The sequence below is a fragment of the Crinia signifera genome, chromosome 2 (genome assembly GCF_055691185.1).
Source record: "Crinia signifera chromosome 2, ASM5569118v1, whole genome shotgun sequence".
Classification (NCBI taxonomy): Eukaryota; Metazoa; Chordata; class Amphibia; order Anura; family Myobatrachidae; genus Crinia; species Crinia signifera.
Genome location: NC_139218.1, coordinates 26,101,448 through 26,116,523, shown reverse-complemented (window position 1 = coordinate 26,116,523; position 15,076 = coordinate 26,101,448). Strand labels below are relative to the sequence as shown.

The following is a 15,076-nucleotide window of genomic DNA, read 5'->3' as shown; positions in this document are numbered from 1 at the left end:
AGAGCGCAGGCCGTAGGGTGAGGGAGTGCATCAATGTGATAGAGTCCAGGCCGCAGGTGCGCGTCAGTGTGATAGAACACAGGCCGCAGGGTGAGGGAGTGCGTCAGTGTGATAGAGTCCAGGCCATGGGGTGAGGGAGCGCAGGCTGCAGGGTAAGGGAGTGCATCGTTGTGATAGAACACAAGCTGGGGGTGTGGTACGGGACTCCGACAGTCGGGATCCTGACAGTCATTATCCCGACGTTGGGATCCCGACTGCCCGGAGTCAGACAGCATGGCGAGCGTAAAAAAGCCCCTTGCGGGCACGGTGGCTCGCTACGCGGGCCACCTATTCTATTCTCCCTCTATGGGGGTCGTGGACCCCCACGAGGGAAAATAGCGGGTGGCCGTCGGAATCCCGACGTCGGGTAAATGACTGTCGGGAACCCGTCCGGCACCCCAAGCTGGAGGGTGAGAGTCAGTGTGATCTAGCGCAGGGTGAGGGAGAACATCCGGTTTATATTCCAGCATGGGAGGGGGCTGAAAGAATTTGATGTCGGTTGAGGTATGTGTTTAATCACTGTTTTACTCTTCTACAGATACATGGTAATAATCTCTGTAGAATTTTAGGACCCAGTGTTCGCGAAAACCACCCAAAAAAGTGGGTCCCGGGGACCCTTCACTTCTAAAAATTGGGGTCCTACCTGACCTTTTCTGGGTCCCAACGGAATAAAGCCTCCTCTCCCCAGCATGGCACATGTGGGTCGGAGGGGAAGTATCAATTGGCCCACTCGCATAAAGAAACATATATACTAGAAACTATATAAACCTGAAAACTAAACAAGTCACAAGCACACACAAACACAACACAGAATCAGAAATAAAATGATTGAAATAATGTCCAAATAATGTCCATATCAATCCACACAGCTGTAGTACAGAAAGCTTCATTATACACCTTCAGTTCTCTCTCAACAAAAAAGTACTAGAAAAGCATAAGCACACAGCAGGTTACATACAGTAGGACAAGCCCTTTACGCTCCCAGCATATATAACATACATTGCCCAATTGTCTGCCATAGCCCCATTACACAGCAGTCTTCCATAGCCCCACTATACAACACATGGTACCCGGTGGTCGGCCATAGTCCCACTACACAGCCCATTTTAGCCTGAGGTCTTCCATAGCCCCATTACATAGCCCCCACTACCCTGAGGTCTGACATAACCCCAGTAAACAGCCCACATTAACATCAGGTCGGCTAAAGACCCATTACACAGCCCAAAATACTCTATGGTCTGCCAGGGCCCCATTACACAGCCCATGTTACCCTGCAGTGTTCCAAAGCCCATTACACAGCGGTACACCCCACTACATATCATACGGTACCCCGTGGTCTACCATAGTCCTACTACACAGCCCACATTACCCTGACGTCTGCCATAGCCCCATTACAAAGCCCACATTGGAACAAGGTCTATCATAGCCCTATAATGCAGCTCACAATACCCTGAGGTCTGCCATACTCCCATAACACAGCCCAAATTACCCTGAGGTCTGCCATAGCCCCATTATACTACCCAAGTTACCCTTCATTTTACCAAAACCTCATTAGCCTGCCGATGTTACCCTGCAGTCTTCCATAGACTCATTACACAGCCCTCATTATCCTGCGGTATGCTATAGCCCCACTACACAGCACAAGATACCCCATGGTCTGCTATAGCCCCAGCACACATCTGCCATAGTCCCATTAAACAGGGCACATTACCCGAAGATCTCCCATAACCCCATTCGGTAGCCCACATTAGTCCAAGGTCTGCCATAGCCCCATTACACCTCTGCCTCCCCATATAGAATGACACATGAAGTATTATGGGGGTAACCTGATAACTCCACTTCTAATCACATATAGCCCATGGCAGTGACTTATCAGGCTATCCCGCGCCCAGCCTGTAGAGCTCATTCATACAGCGGGGCCTCCCTCACACCCAGTAGTCCTCTCCCATCATTGCTGGTGCCCAGCCTCCTCTCTGCGTGGGGCCTCTTGTTCCGTCCACCACCCCGCCCGTACACACAGCCGCAGCCCGGGCTGGATGTGAGACTCACCCATGTTGCTTGCGGTGCTGTGTAGCCGTTACTCGCTGTGTGCGCGTCTCCGTGCTCTCCCTCTGTCTGTCTCACTGACACAGCCCCGGGACGCTGTCGTACGCGCTACGTCTACGGACAGCCAGAAGGAAGCGGCGACTTCTGCCCACACTCTGATGTCACAGTATGGGAGGGGCACTCTGGCCTGAGGTGCTCGGCTCCTCGCTTCCAGAGTGGGAGGTTAGTGGGCAAGGTTCTTCAGCCCACACTGCAGCATCACAAGAGACGCAGTGACAGCCAGACACGGCGTCGGCTCACAGGTTCAGCACAGCGCGTCCTCGGGGACCCTTTTAGTTTTAAAAACTGAGTCCCCGGGGACCGGTTTAGGGTAAAATACGCGCTATAGCGCGTTTTTGCGAACCCTGGGACCTATTCCTCAGTTATTATTTGCAGTATATGGCAGTAGCTGCATATATTAGCGGGAGAGGGATGCGTAGGATTCCTCCTGGCACTCTCCACTCTTAAGGGGCCTACAAATGTAGCAATTTGCTGAGCGTGCTGAGCGATGGTAGATCAGCACACAGTGCGGCACAGCGATGTGTGCTGAGTGACCTGTCAGGGCCAGTGTTCTCCGCTATCAATAGGCCCCTGCACACGTAGAGATGCCCCTAAATCGCTATGTGTGTGGGCTTCGGGGGGGGGGGGGGGGGATACCTCCGCAGCAAAAACCCTGCGTGAGGGTTTTACCGCATAACAAAATGCAGTAACAACGGGGGGTTTACCGAATTTTTACTTTAGTGCATCCCACCCTTATTCTGTAGTCTGAGCCTCTGTGTGTGTATTTTAATACATTCGACCAACTCTTAATTTACAATTTCCGCCAAAATCAATGACACAACAATAAATTAGCTCTTAGATCGCAGGCCCGTGCATTGCGTCAGGTGATCCATTGGACGTGTATACAATACATCGATTTATCACACAGATGCAGTCGAAATCGAAGGATTGTATGCAATATCACCCTAGTGTGTGGGCAGCATTAGCAATACTGAATTTAGCAGCAGGTGATTCTGGGTTCCTTCCGGAGCTCCGGTAACTTTCAGGAATTATCTGTGGCGGTAAATATGCTGATATGTAAATTATGGGCTGGCTTTCAGTTCTCTCTCTTTGCATATTCCATCATGTATCTATGTACAGTATTTACATAGCAAACACAGACTTTATCCAAAGTGATCCGTGTCACAAGGTACAATCGGGGAGACTTATCAAGTCTTGGGACCAGATTCTCTAAGCTTCAAAAGTGATAAAATGGAGAGTGATGAACAGCCAGCCAATCAGCTCCTACCTGACATGTCACAGACTGTGTTTGAAAAATGTCAAACAGGAGCTGATTGGTTGGTTGTTTATCACTCTCCATGTTATCACTTTTGAAGCTTCGAGAATCTGGCCCACGGGGAGAGAGAAAATGGGGAAGTTGCAAATAATCAGCTTCTGATGGGTATGGATCATTGGATAGACAGAAACTAGGTCGACACCCAGCGGCGTAGCTACGTTTTGGGCACCCCCCCGCCGTTAGGGGGGGCTCCCCCCGCCGCCCATTCAAACCCCCCCAATCCCCCGCAGCCTTACCTTTCGCGCTGGTCCCGGCGGCTCCGTTCTTCTGCTGAGGACCACCACAAAATGGCCGTCCCCCATACAGCAGACTGTTTCAGAGAACTGTGTGCTATATGGGGGCAGCCATTTTGTGGTGGTCCTCAGCAGAAGAACGGAGCCGCCGGGACCAGCGAAATTGGTAAGCCTGCGGGGGATTGGGGGGAGGTTTAACTATAGCACCGCAGCCCCCGGCGCCCCCATATGTACAGCGCCCCCCCCCCCCCCCCCCCGCGGTGGCGGGGGCTGCGGTGCTATAGTTACGCCAGTGTCGACACCACTAGGTCAACATGCATGAAGGTTGACATGACTAAAGGTCAACATGGGGTTAGGACGACAGGGTCATTAGGTCGACCGAGTCATTAGGTCGATGGGGAAGGTCGACAGTCAAAAGGTCGACATGGGGGGTTTCACTTTTTTTGTCCCGAATGTCGACACAGTTGACATGGACACTAAAAAGTTCACAGTGTGCGCTCGCCATGCTTCGGGCTTGGTTTTATTCTCACACCACGCCCTAGTGGTTGGTAGGGCATGAAATACCGCCTGTCGGCACATGTCGGCTCAAAAAAAAAAAAAAAAACATGTCGACCTTTTGACTGTCGACCTTATGACCCTGTCGATGTAATGACCCTGTCGACCTAACCCCATGTTGACCTTCAGTCATGTCAACATTCATGCATGTCGACCTAGTGGTGTCGACCTAATGCTTGTCGACCTAGTTGTTGTAGACCTGGTGACTGTATCCCCTTCTGACATTTGTCTAGCACAGTCAAGGAAATGACAGTTAGAGGCTGATTGGTTAATTTGTCTCTCTCCAGGCTTGATACATCCATATTTCCCAACTGTCCCGATTACAGTGGGACAGCCCTACTAATTGGACACTGTCCCACCCATGGGTTGCAGAGTCCCGCAGGTGGGGGGGGGGACCGTTGGCGGAGCAGGAGATCACCGCTGCTCTGCTCTACAAAGCGGCATCTATGTAGTGCGGTGATTGGATCTAGGCACGCACTGGACACGCCCCTGGCAATAACTAAAACGGGGTTAGTGGTGCTCAGCCAAGCCCCTAAATGCAAGGCCATGCCCACCACCTCAAAAGCCCCACCTCTTTTCTGCTGCTTCGGAGGTATGTACATCTCCCCTTATATGTTGAGCTCCGGGCTACCAGATAATTGTACTTACCAGCACAGAATTACTTTTATTATTTATTTATTTTTAATAAAAATGTAATAATTAGGATTTGTGTTCTAACAATTAGCAGAACATGGGTTATGTTGGATGGGATGAAAACAAACAATCTGCTAAATACTGTGAGGTAAATGTAATAAAGCTTCTAAAAATTAAAAGCGGTGATGTTGCCGATAGCAACCAATGAGATTTTTTTTTTCAAAAATAGGCGGTATTTAATACCCTACCAACCACTTGGGCGTGGAGGGAGAATGGAATAGTACCCAAAGCATGACGAGCGCGGTACACGGATCTAAAGTCCATGTCGACATTCGGGTAAAAGAAAAACATAAAAAATCATGTCGGCCTTTTCATTGTCAACCTTCCCATTGTCGACCTAATGCTTGTTTCTGTTGACCTTTAGTGGTGGACCTAATGAATGTCAATCCTATAACCCATACCGCACTGGTGACCACGAACGTGCACAGATCGGACGCACACACTGAACAAACCAGCCAATATGTCATCCGGATACAGTCGGAAACTACATATCAGGCCGAGGATAATCCCCTATATACTGTATATCCCAATTATATGTTACTCTCAGGTATGTTTAATGGCCCTTGATCTGAATATTTGTCACACTTTAGTTTAAGACGGTGTCACTTTATGTGTCAGTAAATTCCAAAATCTCAACTTTGGTCTAAAGTCCGTACAGTACAGTTTAATCCTTGATGGGACAGACCAGGACCCTAATCTATGCAAAACTGGAACAGTTGTGATGGTGACGCATATAAGGATTTTCATTCATTTAGATGTGACGCAAAGCAATGAGCAATCCACAGGAATTATAAACACTTCCTCAAAGCAATAACCGCAAGGGGAATGTCAATTCAAATCAATTGAAATCTCACCTCTTCAGGCAGCCCACCATATTCCGTCACCCCACAAAACCTCCAGTAGCTTTCATATCTAATTGCATCTAATCAGGACTGTCCTGTAATCTGCTGGGACTGCCATGCTATGGAATCCTATCCTTATGTATCCCTCCTATTATCCCTATAGATTGTAAGCTTGCGAGCAGGGCCCTCCTACCTCTACTGTATGTTGGTTTGTATCTACCCAGTTTGTTTAATCACTGTTGTCTCCAATTGTAATGCGCAATGGAATATGCTGCACTATATAATAAAATAAATAATAAGTAATAACAATAATAAATCAGCGCGGCGTGCTGCCACATTTCTGAAATGTCCGGCTGTATTTTTACAGTACCCTACTTAATTTCATGTGCACCTCTATGGGGTGTGAGCAGAAACAAATGAAGACAATGGCCAGGTAGTGACACTGCCCAACCGGTCCAGAAGCCCTCAATGCACATCGCCCTAACTTCAATCCCCTATAGACTAGTCTGGGTCAGCTATCCACCCGACGCCATCACTGCCACCGGGAGTCCCATCTCTGGTGCCTGTATTATTGGGGTGATTCAGACCCTCTAGCTGCGGAACAAATTCACTCCACTGTCCGATGTACGCATGCTAGAAGATGTGAAAGTGTACACATCCGCGGCGGGGGAGGGGGGGGGGGACTTTCGGCCAGGCGGCGTTTACCTGTTTGCTAGGCTGTGAACATAAGCAGGCTGTCGAAACGGTCTGAAACAGGCCCCATGTACAGGCCAAGTGCAAGGTTTCTCGGCACCCTAGGCAAAACTTTAGCTACTGCCCCCCATCCCTCCCCCACCCCATGCACCAATACCCACTTTGCAGTCCCTCATGTGAAAGTGTGAAGGCGGAGTCAGACATTCAACAGCCGCCACCTGCCTTAAATTCAACTCGGACGCCTCAGACACATCCTTACTTTTGTGACATCAAAACTATGTGGTGCCCCGCACATACTGGGGCCCCTAGTCAACTGCCGATTGGTGCAGCCGACACTGATTATAGAACAATATGCACAGACCACTACTGACAGTGACGGCATTTTTTAACAAATACGCCAAGTAGACAAATGATACCATAGGTAGCGCTGGTATTGTTCTGTAAATCAATCCCGTATATTGATAGTATTGTTTATCGTCCTAATTCTTTCACGAACGCAGGCGGGAATAAATTTACGATTCAGTATTTAAAAAGAAGCAAAAACACAAATCTCCAGTATACAAAGCAACGCCTGATTATATAAACGCTTATTTACTCCCCGTCATCCGGCGTTAACAAGTTCCTTTCTTTAAAACGCTAATAAAAGGCCCTTCTATTGTTCTTAGCTTTGAATGAATAAGAAATATTACCCAATTTACTTGCTGTCAAGCTGGCAAATACACAGCCTGCGTATTTAATTCCCATACAGCGTCTGGCGTTGCCTTTATTTGTATGTATTGGAAGGCAGATAAACAAAACCATGATCTTAATCTGGATTGTTTTTTGCAGTTGCCTTTGTCTCTGTGCTTCCCAGGCACACATCACAGTCACCGTTCAGAGGCCGGGGTGCCCGGGAACTTGCAGGCAGCTTGGCCGTGAACCTATTAGTATTCAGTTCTGCTGCCAGCTGCTGTTTGCAAAATCTGTGTATCACAGATTACAGGGGAGCTGCACCAAGTGTTGGATGGACACGACTGGAATTAAGTAACCAATCAGCGTCTGTCATTTCAAAGACTGTGCTAGACAAATGGCAGTTAGAAGCTTTGGGCTTTCTCCGTCTCCAAGACTCGGAGCATCAACCCCCCTAAGTGATGTTCTAGCCTCGTCTCTCTCCAGTCCAGCGCCCGCACCTGTCGTCTTACCTCACTCGGCCGAGTGTGTCTGCGCCTCGGTAATCCTAGGTCAGCAGCCACTTCCTTGGCTGGTGCTCGTCTTTATGGAGGAAGAAGTCAATAGAGAGAAAGTCTGCACCTGCTGCATAGCAACACTGACAGCGAATGAAAAGCGGGAACAGCTGGCAGCAGCGCAGCGTTAGGGTACCTGCAAGGCTACTGGAGCTGGCTCTGCTTGTTATTAAATAATACAAAATAAAAAAACATGAAAAATAAATCACTGTCTTTTTCTGCTTCTCTCCCCTTATCCTACTTTATGCTCCTTCCCCACGAGGCTTGGTTTGTTGTCATGCTCTGGGAGTAAAAAAGAAAGGATGGAAAAAAAAAAAAAATCCGCCTGTCACAGCCTCTTAAAAAAAAAAAAAAGGAAAGTGACAAACCACGGGTGTTCAAGGCTTTTAATTCATTAGTCCCGGAGAACTTAAAATACAAACAGTATTACTTCACCGGGCAGGAATGTTTTTTTGCATGATCCAATCTGTGCCTGTGTCTATCTATTCCAGCTAGCTGGCAGGGGATGAGGACTGCAGTCAGCAAAACTGTCTGCGGGCTGTAATCACTGGGAGATGACATAGGCAGCTTGGACTGGCTGCAGGGCAGGTTATCAAGATAGACCAAGTGCCAGCGGAGTTGGTAATTAGGAGGCTTCCGCTCCCCTATAGACAAGGACGACAGAGGCGTGAGGTCCGTTGGAGGAGTAGACAGTCACAGTACTAGTTTAAAAGAAAACTTTATTGAAACTTTTCTTTATGTATGTTTCATCAACCTTCTCTGACAGGCAGGACTGCGGGCTTCCCGGTTATAGTATAGACCAGTGGTTTTTAACCTCGGTCCTCAAGTACCCCCAACAGTTCACGTTTCCAGGTCACTCATTATTCACTAAGGTCCAGATTCTCTAAGCTTCAAAAGTGATAAAATGGAGAGTGATAAAGAGCCAGCCAATCAGCTCCTGTCTCACATTTTTCAAACACAATCAGTGACATGGCAGGCAGGAGCTGATTGGCTGGCTGCTTATCACTCTCCATTGTATCACTTTTGAAGCTTAGAGAATCTGGCCCTAAGACATTTTAAAAGATCCACAGGTGGAGCGAACTATTTCACTTGTGATTATGGGCCTTATTCTAGTTCACTCTTTCTGACAAATTCCTTAGATGGACAAAACCATGTGCACTGCAGGTGGGGCAGATGTAACATGTGCAGAGAGAGTTAGATTTGGGAAGGGCCGAAACTAGAAAAAAATATCTCATATATTTGGCTACATCTGTCACTCAAAGTGTGTCTGACTCTCTAATGCTAGGTGGAGCCTCTGACTCACATGACAGAGAACCAGCCCAGTGAGACACCCTCTGCCTCCCCATGTTACCCAGCAAAGACACAGCTACTCACCAGACACACCAGGTGATCGCCCCCCGCGACCCCCATCCTCCCGCGATTCACGGCACCCCCCCATACCCCCCTCCCGCTATCCGCGGCACACACCACCCCGCGACCCCCCTCCCGCGATTCGTGGCATCCCCCCCCCGTGACCCCCCCCCACGATTCGCGGCACACACACCCTCCCGCGACCCCCCCCTCTCGCGATACGCGCCCCCCCGCGATTCGCGGCAAGCCCCCCCGCGCGCGATTCGCGGCCCCCAGCCCCCCCCGCAACCACCCCTCCCGCGATTTGCTGTGCCCCTCCCACGATTCGCGCGCTCCCCCTGCCCCTGTGAACCCCCCCTTCCGCAATTCGCGGCACCCCCCCCCCCCACGATTTGCGGCAACCCCAGCCCCCACGACCCCCCCTCCGGCGAAGGTTGCAGCGAATCGCGGGAGGGGGGTCGCGGGGCCGGGGGGTTGCCGCGAATCAAGGGAGGGGGGGGTCAGGGGGGGCTGCCGGGAATCGCGGGAGGGTCGCGGGGGGTGCAGGGAATAGCGGAAGGGGGGACGCGGGGGCGGGCTGCCGCGAATCGCGGGAGGTGGGGGGTCGCGGGGTGCCCTGAATCTCCGGAGGGGGTGTCGTGGGGGCTGGGTTTGTGGTAGGGGGGGTTCACGGGGGCGGGGGAGCGCGCAAATCGTGGGAGGGGCCCGCGAATCGCGGGAGGGGGGTCGCGGGGGGGGGTGCCGCGAATCGCGGGAGGGGGGGAGGTTTTTGCCACGAATCGCGGGAGGCGGGGTCGCGGGGGGCGTGAATCGCGGGAGGGGGGGTCGCTCACCTGGTGTGTCTGGTGAGTAGCTGTGTCTTTGCTGGGTAACATGGGGAGGCAGAGGGTGTCTGGCACTGTGGGCTCACTGGGCTGGTTCTCAGTCATGTGAGTCAGTCATGTGAGTCAGAGGCTCCACCCAGCATTAGAGAGTCAGACACACTTTGAGTGACAGATGTAGCCAAAGAGATTGAATCATCAGCACCATTTTCCAGCACTTTACCAAGTATAGTGTCTCTTACTAACTGCTTTGGGGCTCATCTACATTTGGATATAAGTAGATGTGCGACGGCCACTTTTTCGGGTTTTGGTTTTGGATCTGGATCTCCCTTCATGTTTTGGATCTGGATTGGTTTTGTCAAAACCACCCTTGTGGGTTTTGGTTTTGGTTTTGGATCTGGATTTTTATGAAAAAATGCTAAAAATTGCTAAAATAACAGAATTTGGGCCTGTTTTTGCCCCTAAAGTATTATTAACCTCAATAACATTAGTTTCCACTCATTTCTAGTCATTTTTGATCACTTCACAGCTTACAAAATTGTTTTCATTTACTGTAGTTGGGCCAAAAGGGTATACCGAGGTAGCTGGATGACTAAGCTAAGCGACAGCAGTGGGCATCACATACATGTGGACCTTACACTTCCAACCTGGCACATCTTGGAAGCAGAGCGGCACTGCAGGGGCAGACAGGGTGGCAGTTTAATAAATTATCCCAAAAAAAGAGAAATGCTCCAAAGAGCAAAAAATACAAAGAGGTATCAGCCTTGTCATGACTGGTGGTAGCAGCTTCAGCACTTCTATCAGGTTGCTGATCTCCCACTATTTCCTCCTCCATCATCCTCCAAAAATGTGTTTTTATTTTATTTATTACTTTTATTTATTTTCCTTACTTTACACTGGACACAGCCTGTCACACTGGACACAGCCCCTTGGACACTGGACACTGCCCCTGGACACAGCCCCTGGACACTGCCCCTGGACACTGGACACAGCCCGTCACCCTGGACACAGCAACTGGACAATGGACACAGCCTCTGGACACAGCTCTTGTACACTGGACACAGCCCCTGTCACACTGGACACAGCCCCTTGGACACTGGACACTGCCCCTGGACACAGCCCCTGGACACTGCCCCTGGACACTGGACACAGCCCGTCACCCTGGACACAGCAACTGGACAATGGACACAGCCTCTGGACACAGCTTCTGTACACTGGACACAGCCCCTGTCACACTGGACACAGGCCCTGTCACACTGGACACAACCCCTGTACACAGCCCCTGTACACTGGACACTGCCCCTGGACACTGGACACAGCTCCTGTACACAGCTCCTGTACACTGGACACAACCCCTGTACACTAGACACAGCCCCTGTACACTGGACACAACCCCTGTCACACTGGACACAGGCCCTGTCACACTGGACACAACCCCTGTACACAGCCCCTGTTCACTGCCCCTGGACACAGCCCCTGTACACTGAACACAGCCCCTGTACACTGGACACAGCCCCTGTACACTGGACACAACCCCTTTACACTGGACACAGCCCCTGTACACAGCCCCTGTACACTGTACACAGCCCCTGTACACTGGACACAACCCCTGTACACTGGACACAGACCCTGTCACACTGTACACAGGCCCTGTCACACTGGACACAAGCCCTGTCACACTGAACACAGCCCCTGTACAGCCCCTTGTACACTGGCCACTGCAGCCCCTGTACACTGGACTTGTGTACAGCAGCCCCTGCAGACCCTAATCGAGTGAGCAGCAGCAAAATAATATATTATTATTATAGCACAGCACACAGCACAGAGCACAACCACCCTCTTCCCTCTCCTATGCTGGAGTAAAGATGGCGGGGCGCGCGTGCGTCTTATATAGAATCCAGATTCCACGAGAATCCGACAGCGCGATGATGACGTTCGGCCTCGTTATTGGTCCGGAATTCAGGCGGGAACTCCCGAGCCGACTCGGATCCTGACCCGGATCCCGATATTCGGATCTGACGGATCTCGGGGATCCGGACCCGCTCATCTCTAGATATAAGTCATTTTAAAATATTCCCCTGCGATGTATCAGTATACACCCACGCTTCTAGGTGCCACGTTCACAAACTCTTTTCACAATCTCTCCATATATGGAACTAGACACGCCCTATGGGTGGAGCATGACAAGCCCTCCCAATGGAGCGCTGTGCAAAATTCTATTACCAACTATAATCTCCCTGAAGCTCGTTTTCAAAAGTAGGCACGTATGACCTGGTACAGCTGCTGTACATCTAGATATCTTAATATATAATTTTCAATTCATACAATAATACATACTAGGATCTAGGAGTCCAAATAGACAGCAAACTAGGATGTAGTGCCCATTGTAATGTAGCTACAAAAAAGGCCAACAAAATTCTGGCATGTATTAAGAGGGGAATGGAAACTAGGGACTCAAGGGTAATTATGCCACTATATAAAGCATTGGTGAGACCTCACCTAGAGTACGGAGTACAGTTCTGGGCCCCACACTATAAAAAGGACATCATAGAATTAGAAAAAGTCCAAAGGCGAGCAACAAAGCTTATTAGGGGAATGGAGAATTTAAGCTACGGGGAGAGATTAAGCAATTTGGGACTATTTACATTAGAAAAGAGACGTTTAAGGGGGGACATGCTCAACATGTACAAGTATATCAAGGGACAATATAAGGAACTGTCACACACCCTCTTTTCTACTAGAAAGGAATCTAGGACACGAGGGCATGAGTATAGATTAGAAGAAAAAAGATTTCATTCAGCTAGTAGAAAGAATTTCTTTACGGTCAGAACAGTCAAACTCTGGAACTCTCTTCCCAGAGAGGTGGTAACGGCTGGCTCATTAAATGCGTTCAAGGCAAAGTTGGACAAATATTTACTGGAGAAAAACATCCATGGGTACAAATAAGAAATATAATCTGTCTGTAAAATATCAGAACCTACCGAATCAGCAATGGATATCTATACCAGGTTGAACTAGATGGACGCAAGTCTTTTTTCAGCCTTACCTACTATGGGCCTTATTCTGGTTGGAGCGGCCGGGCCGTACGCCCCGGGATTTTTTATGATCTGCGCATGCGTACATTCGCTAATGCGCAGGCGCGACCACTCACCAACGCTTACGGACGGGTCTCTACGTGCGAAAAAACCTGTACGCGAGTGTACGGGTATTGGGGGCGGCATAGGGGCGTGAAGAGGGGAGCGGCCGAAATAATGAGGGAAAATGGGCGTAAATATGGGCGTACACGGGGGTGTGCACCAAAAATGAGCGGTGCTACTACCGCACGATCGACTAAGGCACCGTTCATTTCGGACACAAAACAGGCGGCCGCCAACCGCCATCTCAAACCACCCCTACAGATACCGCATGCCAGCGTGCGCCTGAGTTTGCTAATTAACGCTGATTCCTACTCAAACACATACACCTGAATGTAATAAGCAATGCTGCAGTCTATTAAGTCCAAACCATGATTTCACTACCTGCAAGCCACACACAGCACTCAAACACATTGGAAGCTTATCTTTCTATACTTCTCGACATTTAAAGGTTTGTTTAATTTAAGGTAAGACTCTTTTGAAGACCTGCTTATATATGCTAAGGTAGCTATTTGCTAAACAGTTAGACACATTCACTACGTGCTTTCATAGACTTTACACAGTAGCACACTCAATCTACACAAGTCGACATGTGTCAACGTGTTCACTCTAATACAAACATAGGTTTTGTATTTAGGATACAATAACATAAACCACATCTAACACCTACAAAGGATGTTTCAGCAATGTTTTAAGCCCATGGGCACTATTTTGCCCATTAATTAATTCAATCAATTAATTAATTTTCATAATTATAGTTGAAAGGCAAGATTTGCAGGTCCATATATGTGAAGGGTATGCCAGCGTACACGGACGTACGCTCACTCTCACGAGCGGTGACATAAGCTGACTTTTCTATTGAAAACAATAGGGACCCGTCCGTGCAAGCTGGCGTACGCTCAGATAGCCGCAAGAAGTCGGTGGGAAGACGGCCGAGAGACGTCCGTAAACGGTGGTGTACGCTCAGGTGTACGCCAGTTGTCGGAGTGTAAGGGCTGGCCCGTCCGTGTACGTTGGCGTACGCACATTTGTACGCCACTCCCCTTCGACGTTGTTTCTGCCCGTACGTATGCGGCTGAGTTGTGGGTGGACTTAACCCCAACGGCCGCGTACGGATTGCGTACGTTGTTTTGGAACGTACGCACGTTTGGCCGCTCCAACCAGAATAAGGCCCTATGTATCTATAAGTAGAAAACAGATTGTGAGCAAATTACTTTCAGAAAAATAAAGCCCAATAAATTGCCCTCAAATTATCTAGCAACGTATATGTTTTTAAGATGAAATATCCTTCCACACCGATACTGAATCCCTATTTTGTTGTTTTTCAGAAAAGCAGAGCTGCCAACATACGTTTCGCTATTCAGAGCTGTCTCTAACTAATAGGCAGAATGCCACCATATTTTGTCTGTGTAACTATAAAAGGCCTGTGGAGATGAGTTTTATGAAAAAATGATTTGCAAAATCTGCTGATTGCATACCTTCCAACATTATGGATGTCCCAAAAGGCACTCCTAGGCGCGTATCTGAAAAGGGGGTGTGGTCTTGAAAAACAGAGGCATGGCTTTGCAGGTATGATGCATTTGTCATCCACACCTCCAATTATTGTTGGTACATGCCCAACACTCTGGGGACTGCTGGCCATGTCACCAGTATCTCTTTCCCATGCATGCGCACACTATCTACTGACCACTGCTCTGCTATGCATAGCAGAGAATGACAGTGTACTTTTCATTTTTCAGTAGAATAGTCCTTAAGAACAATAATTACATGTACATAACAGGCTTTATTTGGAAAATGGCAGTCAAGAGCTGATTTGTTTGTATTTTGGGGTTTATGTATCAAGCAGTGAAAAGAGGCGAGAAATGGACCATTGGAGGAGTTTCCCATGGCAAACCAATCAGCTTTGGGGATTCCTTTATCAAGTACATTCTATGAAATGATAAGTGGATGCTGCTTGGTTGCTCTTGGCAACATCTCCACTGATCCACTTTTCTCTTTTAACTGCCTGATATATCAACCCCTTTATCTCTTTCCAGTTTATCACTCTCCTACACAGCCTGCCCTAGCTTATT

At 49.0% G+C, this 15,076-nt stretch overlaps 1 protein-coding gene across 1 annotated transcript in view; it reads right to left on the bottom strand.

The window, feature by feature from the left end:
* MAP3K7CL (MAP3K7 C-terminal like) overlaps window positions 1-7,978 on the bottom strand; it is a 60,543-nt gene extending 52,565 nt beyond the window's left edge. Inside the window, exon 1 of the mRNA XM_083171834.1 lies at window positions 7,658-7,978. The gene's annotated coding sequence lies outside the window, so the exon portion shown is untranslated. The remainder of the gene's footprint in view (window positions 1-7,657) is intronic.
* Window positions 7,979-15,076: the final 7,098 nt, after the last annotated feature.